The sequence below is a fragment of the Aethalodelphis obliquidens genome, unplaced genomic scaffold (assembly GCF_003676395.1).
Source record: "Aethalodelphis obliquidens isolate GAN/ISIS:26980383/991018 unplaced genomic scaffold, ASM367639v1 scaffold1, whole genome shotgun sequence".
NCBI lineage: Eukaryota > Metazoa > Chordata > Mammalia > Artiodactyla > Delphinidae > Aethalodelphis > Aethalodelphis obliquidens.
This window is the reverse complement of record NW_020837945.1, coordinates 24,362,389-24,377,339: the sequence shown is the minus strand read 5'-3', so window position 1 is coordinate 24,377,339 and position 14,951 is coordinate 24,362,389.

Below are 14,951 nucleotides of genomic sequence, written 5' to 3'. Positions count from 1 at the left end.
TTGTCAAAATTCATAAACATATACACTACAGAAGAATTAAATTTTAATAAGTGCAAATTATATCTAAATAAAAATGTATACTGGAAAAATTGCACAGGTGGTCATCATCATCATAGTCATCATCACTTCACTGTTGTCCTCATAATTTCCCTCCAGTGAGAAGAGGAAAGGTGGGTTAAAGTATAAATGATGCAAAATGGCAGAATAATTATAACTGCTGAAGCTGGGTGATGGATACATGAAGGTTCCTTATAATGTTGGTTTAACTTAATTTGTATATGTTTTGATTTTTCCATAATAAAAGTTAAAAAATAGCAAAATAGACACACACACACACACCACACAAAAATGTTATTTGAAGATTGCACAAGGAATTATCAAAACTAGACAGATGCCAATCTCAAAGGTTTCCTTCACATTCTACAGATTATTTGTCCAAGCTACAGATAAATTTGTCTAAAATTCATCAAAATCTAGTAATATACCTATTGAGGGATGAGGCAAGTCTTCATTTTGGGCAATGATATGAAAACATCTAAAATAACAAGCAAATTACTTTTATAGGTGTCTAGGGAAAAACTAGTAATATAATAAATGGGGAAAGTGGAGCAAATTTAGAATCTAAAAGTTTGTGTTTGATTCTATCACTTAACCAGCTGTGTGAGTTTATGGAAGTAATTTAACCTCTCTGAGGCCCAGTTTCATCAATAAAATGTCAATGAAACACTTGCCCCATTAGGTTGTTTTGAGGAACATTTGGAATAATGCATGCAAGAGCTATTTGTAAAACTGAAGTCATAGTTATTATTCACTCCTATTTTGTGTCTTAGAAACTTTTTTGAATAGACATGCATAACCAGCAACTCACTCACTTATTCTGTAATTTGTAAAGAATTCAAAATGTTGGAAAGTGTCATCTCTTTTATCTAATATTTTTCTTTTTGATTTTGTAGTTCACAGACAGCAGCAGTCAATTACTACCCTAGCTCCAAATGCTTTAATAAAATCATTCTGTATGCTCAGAACGAATAACAACTTGAAGAGAGAAATAAATTGATTAAAATATGGCACAGCACAAAGTATTTTATAAAAGTACATACACTGCATTGTCCAATACTTCAATCTACTTATTTCGCTGAGAATGCATTAAGAGAAGAATGCTTTCCTTTGTAAAACATGCACATACATCATTGATTTTGTAAATTGTATATCTTAGTAAGGAATAGATTATAGATAGCTTTGGGGGAGACAGCTGTGATGTTGAAAGACAGATGAACTTGGTGTCAGAACACTTTGGCTGAGATCTTTACTCTTCTAATTGCTAATTATTTGACCTCGAATATTCATTTGCTTTTCAGAGTGTTAAGTCCATGATATTCAGAACAGTAAATTATATTTACTACTTCAACCTTTGCTACTCCAAGAACCGTGACACATTTTTTAAAACTAATAAATATAAGTATCTCCTCTATAATATATATTTATTTAATTTAATGGATATAAATGCATTAATGAAAAATTCATTTTTGTTTTTATCTCCTTTAGAAATGACTTTATTTTAATCTGAAAATAATATATTTTGACAAATTATATCAGGTTTTAACAACGAGATTGCTCATGACAAAGAATAGATAAATACTCTAATTGTGGTAAGTCTCTATCTTCTGTGATTATAAAATTTAAAAATTTCCCCTAGCTTTACTACAGTAAAAGTATTTTTCTTGAGCAAAATTTTGTTAAAGAATTACTTTAACTTTTGATCAACATATATCCCATATTTCAAAAAGCCCCAAGTTATTATGCTATTAAAATGAATATGCTTATAAAATTATATGTTAATACATAGAATATATATTAATATAAAGGATAGGTATATGTTTCTGCCTTTGCCTATCATTATTATGTAATTTCCCATATATAAAAAAGTCACTTGACTTCTGTGATATAAAAAAGCACCTACAGGAAATATATTTATATTTTATTTGGTCTAATAATAATTTACTTTAAAGATGAAATACTTTTAATAAATGTAGTGCTGCCAATAGATAGAAAGATAGGTATAGATAGAGATAACTCATTCCCATTAGCAATTTTTTTAAAAAAAATTCCACAAAACTGGTGAACGTTTATGCATGGAGATGAAAGCTTCCGAACAAATACCAATAATTTTAGTTTTAAGGTGATATATGTTTTTATTTCAAATTAAATGATTAAAAATAGTATGAAAAATGCACAGCAACGTATACTATATAATGTATCTTTGACTGTATCATCATGTTGATAATAAAAACAGAAACAATTTATTTTTGTTAAAAATTTATTTTTGATAAATAGCCATAAAGACACAAGATGGCAGTACTAGTCTTTATGAGTTCTGGAAATATGGCAACGCATATAAAAACGTTTAATGCATTTTTTTCTTCTTGGTATTTGTTTGGAAGCTTTCATCTCCATGCATAAACGTTCACCAGTTTTGTGGAAATTTTTTTTAAAAAATTGCGAAGGGGAATGCGTTATCTCTATCTATACCTATCTTTCTATCTATTGGCAGCACTGCATTTATTAAAAGTATTTCATCTTTAAAAAACTTCAGTTTCCTCTTCTATATAATGAGCATGTTGATCTAGATAAACTTTAAATTTCTTCCACTTCTGGATATTTATAGCATTTATTAAATCAGGAGTTGTACATTTCAAATGAACTTTGCTATATCTTAATGATTAAATGTATTCAGAATTGGAGAAAGCAATGCCAGCATGCTTCCTTCTTGTTCAGTGGTTGAGTAAGGGTCAGTGGTGGCTATGATTATTCATATTTCAATAGATTTGGAATATCTGGATTCCCCTAACTTTCATGTAAAAAGCAAACATATTTATTATCATTTAGCATTTTAATGACCATTGTTAGGCAGTCTGTGTTAAAGAATACATGATATACCATTATATATTTTTTAAATAAATTTATTTATTTTTGGCTGTGTTAGGTCTTCGTTGCTGCACGCGGGCTTTCTCTAGTTGCAGTGCGTGGGCTTCTCATGCAGTGGCTTCTCTTGTTGTGGAGCACGGGCTCTAGGTGCACAGGCTTCAGTAGTTGTGGCACACGGGCTCAGTAGTTGTGGCTCACGGGCTTAGTTGCTCCGTGGCATGAAGGATCTTCCCAGACCAGGGCTCGAACCCATGTCCCCTGCATTGGCAGGCAGATTCCTAACCACTGTGCCACCAGGGAAGTCCTATACCATTATATTTTAATAAAAAGTGCCAGGCATGGTATCTGCCAACTTCCCATTTTCCCATCCTCAAATAACTTTCTCTCTAGTTCTGCTGATTTTAGAGGAATTGAGGACAGTTTTCTTTTTCCAGCGGTAGTATGGTAGCATTTTATTCATTTGTTTCTGTTTTTTGTTTTTTTTTCTTCAGGAAATGTAGGCTTGGGGTTTTCTCTGTCTCAGTCTGTTTGGGCTGCTGTAACGAAATACCACAGACTGGAGTGGCTTATAAACAACAGATATTTATTTCTCGCAGTTCTAGACATTGGTAGCCTAAGATCAAGGCAACTGCAGATTTGGTGTCTGGTGAAGAATTGCTTCCTGGTTCATAGACAGCTGTCTTTTTGTTGTATCCTCACATGGTGGAAGAAGCGAGGGAACTCTCTGGGATCTCTTTTATTAGGGCACTGATCCCATTCATAAGGGCTCCACCCTTATAAGCTATCACCTCCCAAGGGCCCTACCTTCAAATACCATGTCACTGGGGAACAGGATTTAACATATGAATTTGGGACACAAACATTCAGTCTGTAACATTTTCTATTCCTATATTTTTCATCTCAATTTGATATACCCTCCACCTATTCTGTAACTGAGCAAGCCACTTTAGGAAAACAGCTCCACCATGGCCCCATGGCTACAATGCCTGTATCCACATAGACCAAGCAGAGAAGACTACATGCAGTCTGACCCGAGTGTTTGTGTAGCACCCTGTAATCCTCCCAGGGATATGACAGATAGGCAGTCTTGTGAAGAACTGTGACAGGGCTATTTCCCTTTCACTTCTCCAACTTGTGGGAGAAAGCAGGGTTTCTCATTAATCTCTCTGGTTCCAGTGAGCCAGGGAGCTTTCCACCTCATCCTCCTTAGGGTACAGCTGCAGGCTATAAAGCTGCTTAGCTGCAGTATAGAATCTGCTTCTCCATGACAGAGTTATCATCTCTATCTGCCTCTTCCAGTTATAGGAAGCTGACACCATGCAGATCTTGCTTAGTTTTTTCTCAATCCATCTGCACTCATTGTATAGTTACAGGCCAAATCTATGGAAGTATAACAAGACAGCCTAGCAGCTGCAGTTATTTTCTGCTCTTTAGGGACAACTTCATTACCTCCAAATGCCATGTCAGGGAATCCAGACACTTTAAGTACTCCATGAGATTTTTATATGGTAGAAAGAGTCAAAAATTAGCAACATCACTCTTACTTTTATTTTGTCATTAAATCATCTATGATAATAATTCTATAGTATTTTCCTCTTTTGAGCAAAAGACACAGTTCTGTACTATCATATTTTAAATCTTTACATGATCTTCTTGTTACTGCTAGAAGCCATTCTATTTTCTGCCTTCATGTTACTGAAATGCTTCGTAACTAGCAGTAGTCACCAACTTCATTATGTCTTTTTACCCTTTCCAGCTCTTAGACTCTGAAACATAAGTTCTAAACTTACATTCCGATGAAAACAGACTTTTACCATTTTGCAGGTTCTACTGCAAATGAGTTATCCTCAGTACTCATCCTACTTAAACTGCAGCATTTTGTACTTTGACCAGATTTTAAAAAGCTCCTTCTAGCTATTTAATGACACTCTAATCACTATATTGTCCCTTATTTAACAAAATCCTCCCTTACTTTCCACTAGTTTCTCTTCCTTTTTACATTTTTCTCAGTGTTTTTAAAAAATTTGGTTCTCAGGCCTTTACCTTCTTGTTCATGTGCTACACTTTGGAGGTATTTAGCATATTCTTACCTTCCAGAAAAAGGGAAGGAAAGTCACTTTCAGAGTGTATAATAAATGTCTTATGTCACATATTATACAAACTATAGGTAATTATTATGCAAGGTGGTCTTTATACTTGACGACCAAGTAAAGAGGAAACTTTTGTCTACCCACTTGTCTGAAATAGCAACAACAAAGACACAATATATAAAACCCTTGTCTTCAAAACACCAGGTATCAGTGATATTTGAGAGGTAGAGAAAATATAGGTCAATTATTTCAGATTACAATCTTGACAGTTTCCAGGCTATGACATGAGAAGGATGAATGCAGGCGGAACCCTGTAGATCCTGTGAGTTGAGAAGACGGAGATCACATTTTGAGAAGAACAAGGGAACTAGAGGTCAGAGGACAGAATAAGAGTTCTCTAGAGCTATGCAGAGGTTGCTCCTCAAGAGTTCAACAGACTACTTACTAATCAGTGAATATTTGTGAAGAAACTACCTGAGGCTAAGAAAATAACTGTTGGAAGGGACTAGAGGAAACTTACCTGATGCTTACACAAGCACTGGGAACAGCCCTGTTCCCAACATCTTGAGTGGAAAACCTCACAATTTATGGGGTTTTGGATATAGTAGTCAGCAATATCTTGACTTACTAGTGGGGAAAAAAATAGTCTTAGACTAAACACTACTTTGGTCCTGCCTTACAAATTTTAAAAGCAACATCTAAATGGACCAAACTGTCTACAAGAAAAAAAAAAAAAAGGAACTGTAGCCAAAGATCAAGTAGGAATATATATATATAAATATCTGGCAACCAAAAGGCAAAATTCACAATTAAAAGAAGCATAAAAACACAACTGGTAATAAGGAGGAAAATTAAACAATTCAATCCAGGTGAGAACTGACAAAGAGGTTAAAATTAGTAGACACAAGTCAACAAAATAGTTACTATAAATGTATTTCATATGTTCAAAAGTTTAGAAGAGACATGAACAATGTAAAAAAAGGAAAAGAAAAGAAAGCTAAAGTGGAATTTATAGAGACTAAAAACTACAATGTCTAAGATGAAGCATTCACTAGATGTGTATAATGGCATACTCTACACTGAAAAATATAAAGATTAATGAATCTGAATTCACAACAGTAAACACGATTCAAAATTATATATATATATGTATATATATAATCTTAATGAAAATTACCAATAAACTTGTGTGAAAATTTCAAGGGGCCAAATATGCATGTAGTTAGAGTCACTGAAGGAGAAAGGGTAGAAATAATACATGCTGAAATGATGGTTGATGATTTTCCAGTTTGATAAAAACTATAAACCAATAGATCTAGGAAGTTCAATGAAACCCATCCAATTAAAAAAAATGGACAAAATATTTTAACAGAATCTTTACCAAAGACAAAATATGGACTGCAAGTAGATACATGAAAAAAATGCTATCATCAGTCTTTAGGGAAATGCAGATCAAAACAACAATGAGATAACATTAGACACCCATTCAATTGGTTAAAATGAAAGGATCTGACCCTACCAAGTGATGTAGAGATTGTGCAGGAACTACTGGTGAACAAATAAAATGATATATCCACTTTGGAAAAAAAATTGATAATCCCTTTAAAAAGTCAAATATAAAATATACACATACTACATGGTTGTGGCATTCCACTAGTAGGTATTTATCCAAGAGAAATGAAAGCATATGTCCATATAAGACTTGTATACAAATGTTCATGTTCACAGCAGCCTTATTTCTAATGGCCTAAAACATAAATAACCCAAATATACATAATCAAGTGAATGGATAAACAAATGTTGATGTATTAGTACAATATAATACTACTCAGTAATAATTAAAAGTAACCTACTGATTTATGCATGGATGTGGAAGAATCTAAAAATGATCATGTTAAGTAAAAAAAGTCAGATAAAAGAGTGCACACTGCATGATTGCAATTAAATAGCTTCTAGATAATTCAATTTATTCTATCCTGTAGAAACAGATTAGTGGTTGCTTGAGGATGGAAGGGGATGGGGGCTAAGAACAGGGGAGAGAAAAGGCAAGGGGCATGAGAAAACATGCGATTGATGGCTATGTTCACAATCTGGAATTGTAGTGGTTTCATATGGCAAAATTTACAAATTATGTATTTTAAATATGAATAGTGTTAATAGTATGTCAAAAGAACCATAGAAAAAGACTTGAAGATCCTCTTTTTGCCATCTGACTAAAGAAATACTTTTAGAATTTCCTGGGGAGAAATAGATAAAATAGTAACAAAAAAACTCATCGCTAGGTTTTCTTTCAATTGACAATCACTGGCATTTGACCTCATGTAAACCAAACAATTCACATCACTGACAAATGAATTTATTCAGTCAAAATTTATTTTAAAATGCAACATGCTATGTGGGGATAGAAAAACAAAACACTGTAGAAATGCTTATTTTGAGAGAGCTCACAACCTACTTGTTTTCACTAAAACCAAGTCTGATTTCCTCCTCACAGAGAGTTCTCTCTCTTTCTTTTTCCTTCTGGTTTTGCATACCTACTAATACTCTTCCCTTTCCTGCATCTAATCTGACATTTCTACCTTTTATTTTCTTCTCTTCCCTGTGATTTACACTTGTGAATACAGCTCATTTATTCTGGCTACTCCTCTGCTTTCCAGAGTCTAACTTCAGGACCCCCTAGGAAGGATGGGGTTAGTTAGTGACGATTTGTGATTTCACAAATTCCAGGTTGCTCAAGCCAAATTCAAGTTAGAAAACTAAAGAAGTCAAAAGCTATATTTCACTCTTTTTTCCTTTGTCCAATGCTGTGTCTCTAACAATTTGGGCCATTTTAATTTATACTAACTTGCACTTTTAGGTAGCATGCAATAATAGCAAACAGTCTACACCTAATCAGTGTTTTATTTTGTGTGCATCACATCCTGTACTAAGCCATCCTCTAAAACTTTATCAAATAAGAACTATAATTTCTCTGACTTTACACAGGAGGAAACTGAGGCATGCAGAGGCGAAGTAACTTGCCCAGTCTGTAGAGATCAAGGCAGCCTAACTCCACATTGTGTGTACGTGTGGAACGCACTGGGAGAAAAGAGCTGATTCACACAATTCCAGTAATTCAGAGAAGCAGGAACAGATCTACACGATAGTCTTTATTTTCTTATTTCCTATACCTGAAGACTCCACCTCAAAGAATTATTTTCCAGACTTGCTTGGTCTTTGCAATTCCATCATGTAGTAAAGAGAGAAGAGTGAAAAGGCACTGTGGTAGCAGAGAGGAAAACAAGCAAATGCTCATTTGTGAAATTGTTATTCAATTGAAAATGCTAATTCCAAAGAAAACTAAAGATAATAGGATAAAAAATGTGTGTTTGAGTACAAATGACTGCTGCATTCTTCAAACACAAAAAGCAGAAGAACAGTGATTTTTGAGAAATCCAACAAATAAACATGGGTGCTAGCCAATTGAGAAGGCAACAGAAAGCAGTAATTGGAAAAATTCTTGCCTTCCAGAACTACCCATTCACTTAAAAATTATTATCTAGCAGAACAACAACCCCACCCAAAACCTGAGAGAAATAATTAAAATTCCTGGTTACCGTGGGTTTCTTTTTTGTATCAAGGTTCATATGGGAAGGTTAAAGTCAATTTAAAGTAGAGAGCAGAGCTAAATGGCCCTGATTCAGTGGGAACTTTGAAAAGGTACAGAAGCTTTAAAAAAAAGTCATCATAATTCTCTGAATCGCAGGTATTTTCTCTTTAGGCAGCCTGCCAAAGCTCTTTCATGCCAGTGAAAGTAAGCTATGTGTGCTACTTTTCGATGGTATCACCCATGATAAACCTTAAATGGTAAGGGAGTTCATTTCAGATACAAATCTGAAGCTAACTTATCCAACATACCTGGTCAGAAAATCTTGCTGTAAATCTTTCAAAAACAAGATAACTTATGAGATTTTTAGTAATCCTGGATTGTGTCTAGGGAGAAAATGTGACATGAGCAGTTATCTCTATGGTTTCAGCTAAGACTAGGAAATGCAGGACCCAGGGAAATATAAATCCACATGTGAGGAAGAACACCAACTCTTCCCAGAGTCCATGATGGAGGAAGGATTAAAATCTGTGTGCTTAGTGAAGTTAAAATTTTATTTAGCTTAAGGAGTTTCCGCTTTTACTAAATTCATTGCCTGAAATATTAGAATTTAAAGGCTGAAAATATGAATAATTCAATCCCATTATGATTATTTTTTTCAAAATCAAGATGTGATCTACAGTCTTATTTTCTAGAGGAGGTGAGTAAAAAGGTAGTGCATATTTTAGAAGTGTCATTTGACCCTTCTAGTGATCTAGGTAAGCTAACTGGACCAAAAAAAAGAGGGGTTAGTCTCAAAAACTAAAGCTGAAAACAAGATATTTTCAAGAAATGAACTTATTTTGCACTATTTTTTCTTTTGCATTACAGTCACTTGGCATAGCAGACTTTTAAAGAAGATTTCAATGGGCAGATATAACAAACATGGATGTTTTAGGAATACTGAATAATGTAATAGTTGGCTAAAACATATTTAAATTCTTTGGAGATAATATTTAAATGATATTCAAACACAGCTTTGCTGACATAGATGGGCCTCCCTCTCCAAGAGAAAAGCAAAAATTTCAAAGTCCTAGCTCAGCTTTTAGATTTATTACATAATTACGAACAAGTTATCTTCTTCTTCCTGCTCTCTTCCTGAGACATTTTGGGCAAAACACTAAATCTCTCTTGACCTCAGTTTAGCATCTATAAAATGTGAGGGTTGGAGCAGATTATCTCTGTGTCTTGTAACCGTAAAATTACATGCCCTGAATTATTTCTCCATTTTTTTCAGTTCCCCATACTGACATGAAGACCTTAAAAAATGAGTAGTACTTACTGTATGCTAGGCCATTTAATATTATTCATGAAAGTAGAAACAATAAAATTCCCAGCCTTTTTAAAACTCAATTTTATAGATAAGGATACTGAAGCTCTTTAATACCTTGACCAGCCTCATACAGATAATTAAGCCTAGGACAGCAATTTAGTTTCAGGCTGATTTGAATAAAAATCTCATACACTTCCACTGACTACACCATATCCAACTGAGTCCATAATATTTCATACCTTTGCTATTTTAAAAGTGCTTTTTAAAATATTGGTATATGTGCTTTGTAATTATATCCTTTGAGTCAAATATACTTGAGGAATTTAAGAGATTTTGTATACCTCTGTTAAAGAATCATAATGTTGACTAGAAGAAAAAACACAAGACAAAGGAGACTGTGACTCTGATAAGTCAAGAAATAACATGTAGAAGCAAGTTAACCTAGACTTAGCAGCCCAATCCAATCACACCCTCCAAAGCACACAGGTTCACTTTTGAAACAAGCTAAATGTCAAGTTCCAAGTAAAATGATGGCATAAGGGTTAGACTATCCAGAATTTATCTAAGGACATAAACTTGTTAAGGTTTAGAAGTAAAAGCTCCAAAAACTTCGAAATTAAAAAAGAATTGTACAATAATAATAGCATAATATTGGAGCGTAAGAAAATGGTGCAGTTTGTGCCATCCTGTCGAAAGGAGATGGTTAGATGACGGATTAAAGAAATCAAATTATCACTCTCAATATCAATGGCATCCCTGGAGGAAATCCTTTTGGTGAGATAAGGAGAAGAGATAGATATCAATGTTATTTTTTTTTTTAAGGAAGGAGGGATTAAATCTAAGGAGTATAAACATTTAGCATTAAACAAGATTTAGAAGAGAGTATAAACTCTCCACTGACTTTCTGTACATTTGTCTGTCTGTGTGGCATACTCTAAATTCTCATACATCTTTTTTTGTATATACAACTTTTAATAACCATTATTAGATAACTTTAGGGCGGGAGTTTTAGTCATTTTTATGTCTTAGGACCTTAATTTACATCTAGTTTCTATACATTCAATAAAGAATTTAATTTAACAGTGATTTCCTTAATTAAAAGTGAGGTACAACATTAAAAAAATGCAGAAAAGAAGTCACCACTGTTAAAATTTCCTTTCCATCCATGTGTATCAGTTACCTACTGAAACAATGATGCTATGTAAGAAAATATCCTAAGTGTCAGTGGTTAAAAAGAAAAAAATATTTAATTCAGTAATTTTTCTCAGGTCAGCTGAATGTGGCTGCTCTAGACTGAGCAGAGATGGACCTGATTACAGTAAGCTGTGGGTTGGCTCCGGGTTAGCTCCATGCGTCTGTCATGCACCTTGATCTAGCAGGTTACACAATGCATGTCCTTATCATGAGAGCAGAAGAACAAGAGCAGGCAAGCAGAAACACAGGATTCCTTTCAAGGAAATCACACACTATCATTTCCATCCATATTCTATTGACCTACGAGGCTAAGCCCTACACTCTTTGTTTCTAATATAAATCTCATAAAGTTAGTTTAGCAAGAACTTTATTTTGTCAAGATTAATGTAGGTGGAATATCTAAACACATTTTTAATTAAATTCAGGGAAAATGTTTTATAATTTCCATTTATAAATCTTTTGATTGTAAGATAAACAAGTTTTATTTTTCCTTTTCAATAGACAAAAGGATAAATTATTTCAATAAATAGTCTGTCCTTCCATTAGAAAGAGACTGCCATATACATAGTTAATGTATGAGAATGAGGCTTCACCATCCTGTAAATTTAATAATTAAATCATCCTTCTATGGTAGCAATGACCATAAATGTTTGTTTTATTATTGGCAATGTTAATTTTAAATATGTGAAGTCATTTGTGCTTTTTTTCCATGATGTAAGCCGTAGTTCTCTTCTTGAGGGTTTGCTACAGTTTATTTGTTTATTTCTCATCATGTATATCCATCCCCAGGTTATACAGAATTTGGTTGACTAAAATTAATAACTACTTGATATGACTAGAAATTTATTTCTACATGTAGTCATCCGCTTACATTTTTAACAGTAGTCTGTACTGTAGGAAGAAAGGTTTTGGAGACAAATGAAAACGTTGGAAATTTCTGTATACTAAAAGTGAAAGTGTGTGTGTGTGTGTGTGTGTGTGTGTGTGTGTGTGTGCATGTATTACTCCTCCTTTCTTTTTAAATAAACTGGACATTATATTTTATGATCAAATATTTTATTGTTCACTTTACTAAACTTCACTAATGTCTGTCAAATTTCCCCTCCCCTTAGTTCTTCAATTTACTTATTATTAAATTTACAGATCATCATTTACAGAAAAATTATGTGCCAATCCTCTAAGATAAGCCTGGAAATGAAAACATTAAAAATAAGACAAACATTTACTTAAATTGTGTCTTAGTTCATTCAGAACGCTATAACAAATTACCACAGACTGAAAGTCTTATAAAACAACAGATAGTTATTTCTCACAGTGATGGAAGTTGGAAGTCCAAGATCAGGGTATCACCATGGTCAGTTGAGAGCCCTCTTCCGGATCTTAGACTTCTCAGTTGTACCTTTACATGGCAGAAGGGGGCTAGGGAGCCTGTGAGGTCTCTTTTATAAGTGCATTGATCTCATTCATGATGGCTCCACCCTCACGACCTAAGCACCTCCCAAAGACCCCCTTCTCCTATTACTATCACATTGGCATTAGGATTTCAACATGAATTTGTTCATATATATCTCATGGCACTTTGCAGAGAAACTTGCCAAAAAGTCTAACACATTATTACTTAGTGGATGACAAAAAAAAGATCTCTGAGTTATAAAAGTAAAATAGACCAGGAACATCTTATAAACAGCATGTAATTAATAAAATTAACCACTTATATCAATCTATGCTTGAATTAGTGAACCTATTTGACAACTGGTGGGCTTATCAGGGCAAGGCGGTCTATGTATTTAGCCCTGCAGCTTGATCACACTATTTCATACATTTCATAATTGCTTTTGTGCAAATTTAGCCTTAATGATGGTTCAGTTTACACTAGAACAATTACCTGAAAAATTAGTGTCAGTTCATGATCTATGGAATTTTTTGTGGTGTGTGGGAGTTTCATTAGTATTTATTTTTAATTACACCTTTGTAGGTTCAGATATAATTACATTATATCACCTTTATCCTCATCACTTAATTTTTTTTTAGTTAATGTTAATATATACATGGCCTTGCACTAGATATTCTTTAAAGCTAGCTCAGTAGCTTCCTTGATTTTTGTTGAAACTAGGTAATACGCATATGAGCTTAAGCGGGCAGATATACAAGAAGCATGGTACAAAGAACGGGAAAAATAAGAAAATTGGAGATATAGTGTGAAATTACATCAATGGCAAATTGTTAATCTATTCAAATAAACATATTTTTACTTATAATTATGAATTATATATGCAATATATAATGTAATGATATAATGTTATACGTCCTTCCTTATTGTAAACATTGTTATAATTGAGGCCAAGGCACCCACAAAAATTTGGCCTTGTGTCAAAATTTAAAAACATAACCTTATTTTCCTTGAAGATGAAATAAAAGGAGTATTTATCCTTTCTGTGGAAAGCAAATTTTAATACAGCTACTACTAATGGTATCCCAGTTCTCTTTCCTTAAATTTTCTATTGAACTCCTACATAACTTACTAATTCAGCAGGCAGTTATAGCAAGATCTTACTATATACCAGGAACTGTGTTTGGTTTTGAATATAGAATTATGAGGAAACAAACATCCCTGCTCTCATAATTGTGACTGATGAAGGGTGGAGCACTGTACTTGCAACAACAGCAAATGATTTTACAAATTTGCCCACAGGGTTCCTTCCTAGACATTTGCTGTCACTACAAAATTTTACTGTCACGTAGGACACTGTTGAAAGATCAACCATTTTGTTTTCTACTTTATTTGTGTTTATACATAGGTCATCATTTCATTGAATAATTTAATTTTCTATTTCCTTTTTCATTAATTTCTACTCTTATTTTTATTATGTCTTCTTCCAGCTTCACTGTCTTTTCCTTGCCATTTCTTTTCTAAATTTGCATATTAATTGTCAAATATCCTCATTTTTAATATGTGCATTTAAAATTAGAATTGCTCCTCATGGTACGACAACTGCTTCACCTATAAGCATTGATATGTTTTATTTTTGGATTTTCAACTGTAAGTATTACATGCAATAAATATTTTTTCTTTGATTCATGAATATTTTAGAAAAGTGTTTTTTTTTTTTCAATTTTAATTTCCAACTAAAGGGAAGATTTTGATTTACAATTGCATTCTAATTTATCATTTTATTGCTTTGTGGTAAAAGGTGTGATAATGTATTGTATCAATTTATTGGTATTTGGAAACTGTTTATTGCTCTGGTATACAGTGAGTTTTTATACTTTTTTTTAAATGTATGCTTGACAATATGGGAATTATCTAATTTTAGAGTCTGCACACACCCAAACACAAACATATACATGTGAGCAATTTGTTGACTTCATTGTCAAAACTTCTATATCTTTTTCTATCAAATTCTAATAGTATGTGAGTATGTGTAAAAAATCCCCCACAATGACTGTGCTATGACCTTACAGATAGTTCTCTATTAAACGATATTTATAACTGCAAAAGTAATATTCGAGATTTAGCTTGCTCAACCGTCCTATTGCTTCTTTTTGGAAACTTGCTCTTCACTCAAAATTGTAATTCTTCTGGAAACTTACTCTCTCATAGATTATATTGCTAAATCATTACCCATTCCACAATCTTGTCTTTTCAGATTTATAATCTTGGCTTTCCTCCGTGCTACAATTTCATCTCTCGGTTTTGCCTTAATCTCATTACAGATGTTCCAGTATAAAACAAAGCTCCTCTCTTTCCTTAATTATGCAGTTCCTTATCACCTCTGCTTCTAGAAGTATTCCAGAATGCAGCCTCAAATACTTTACAGGTTTGCCTAGGATTTAGGCTATTGAC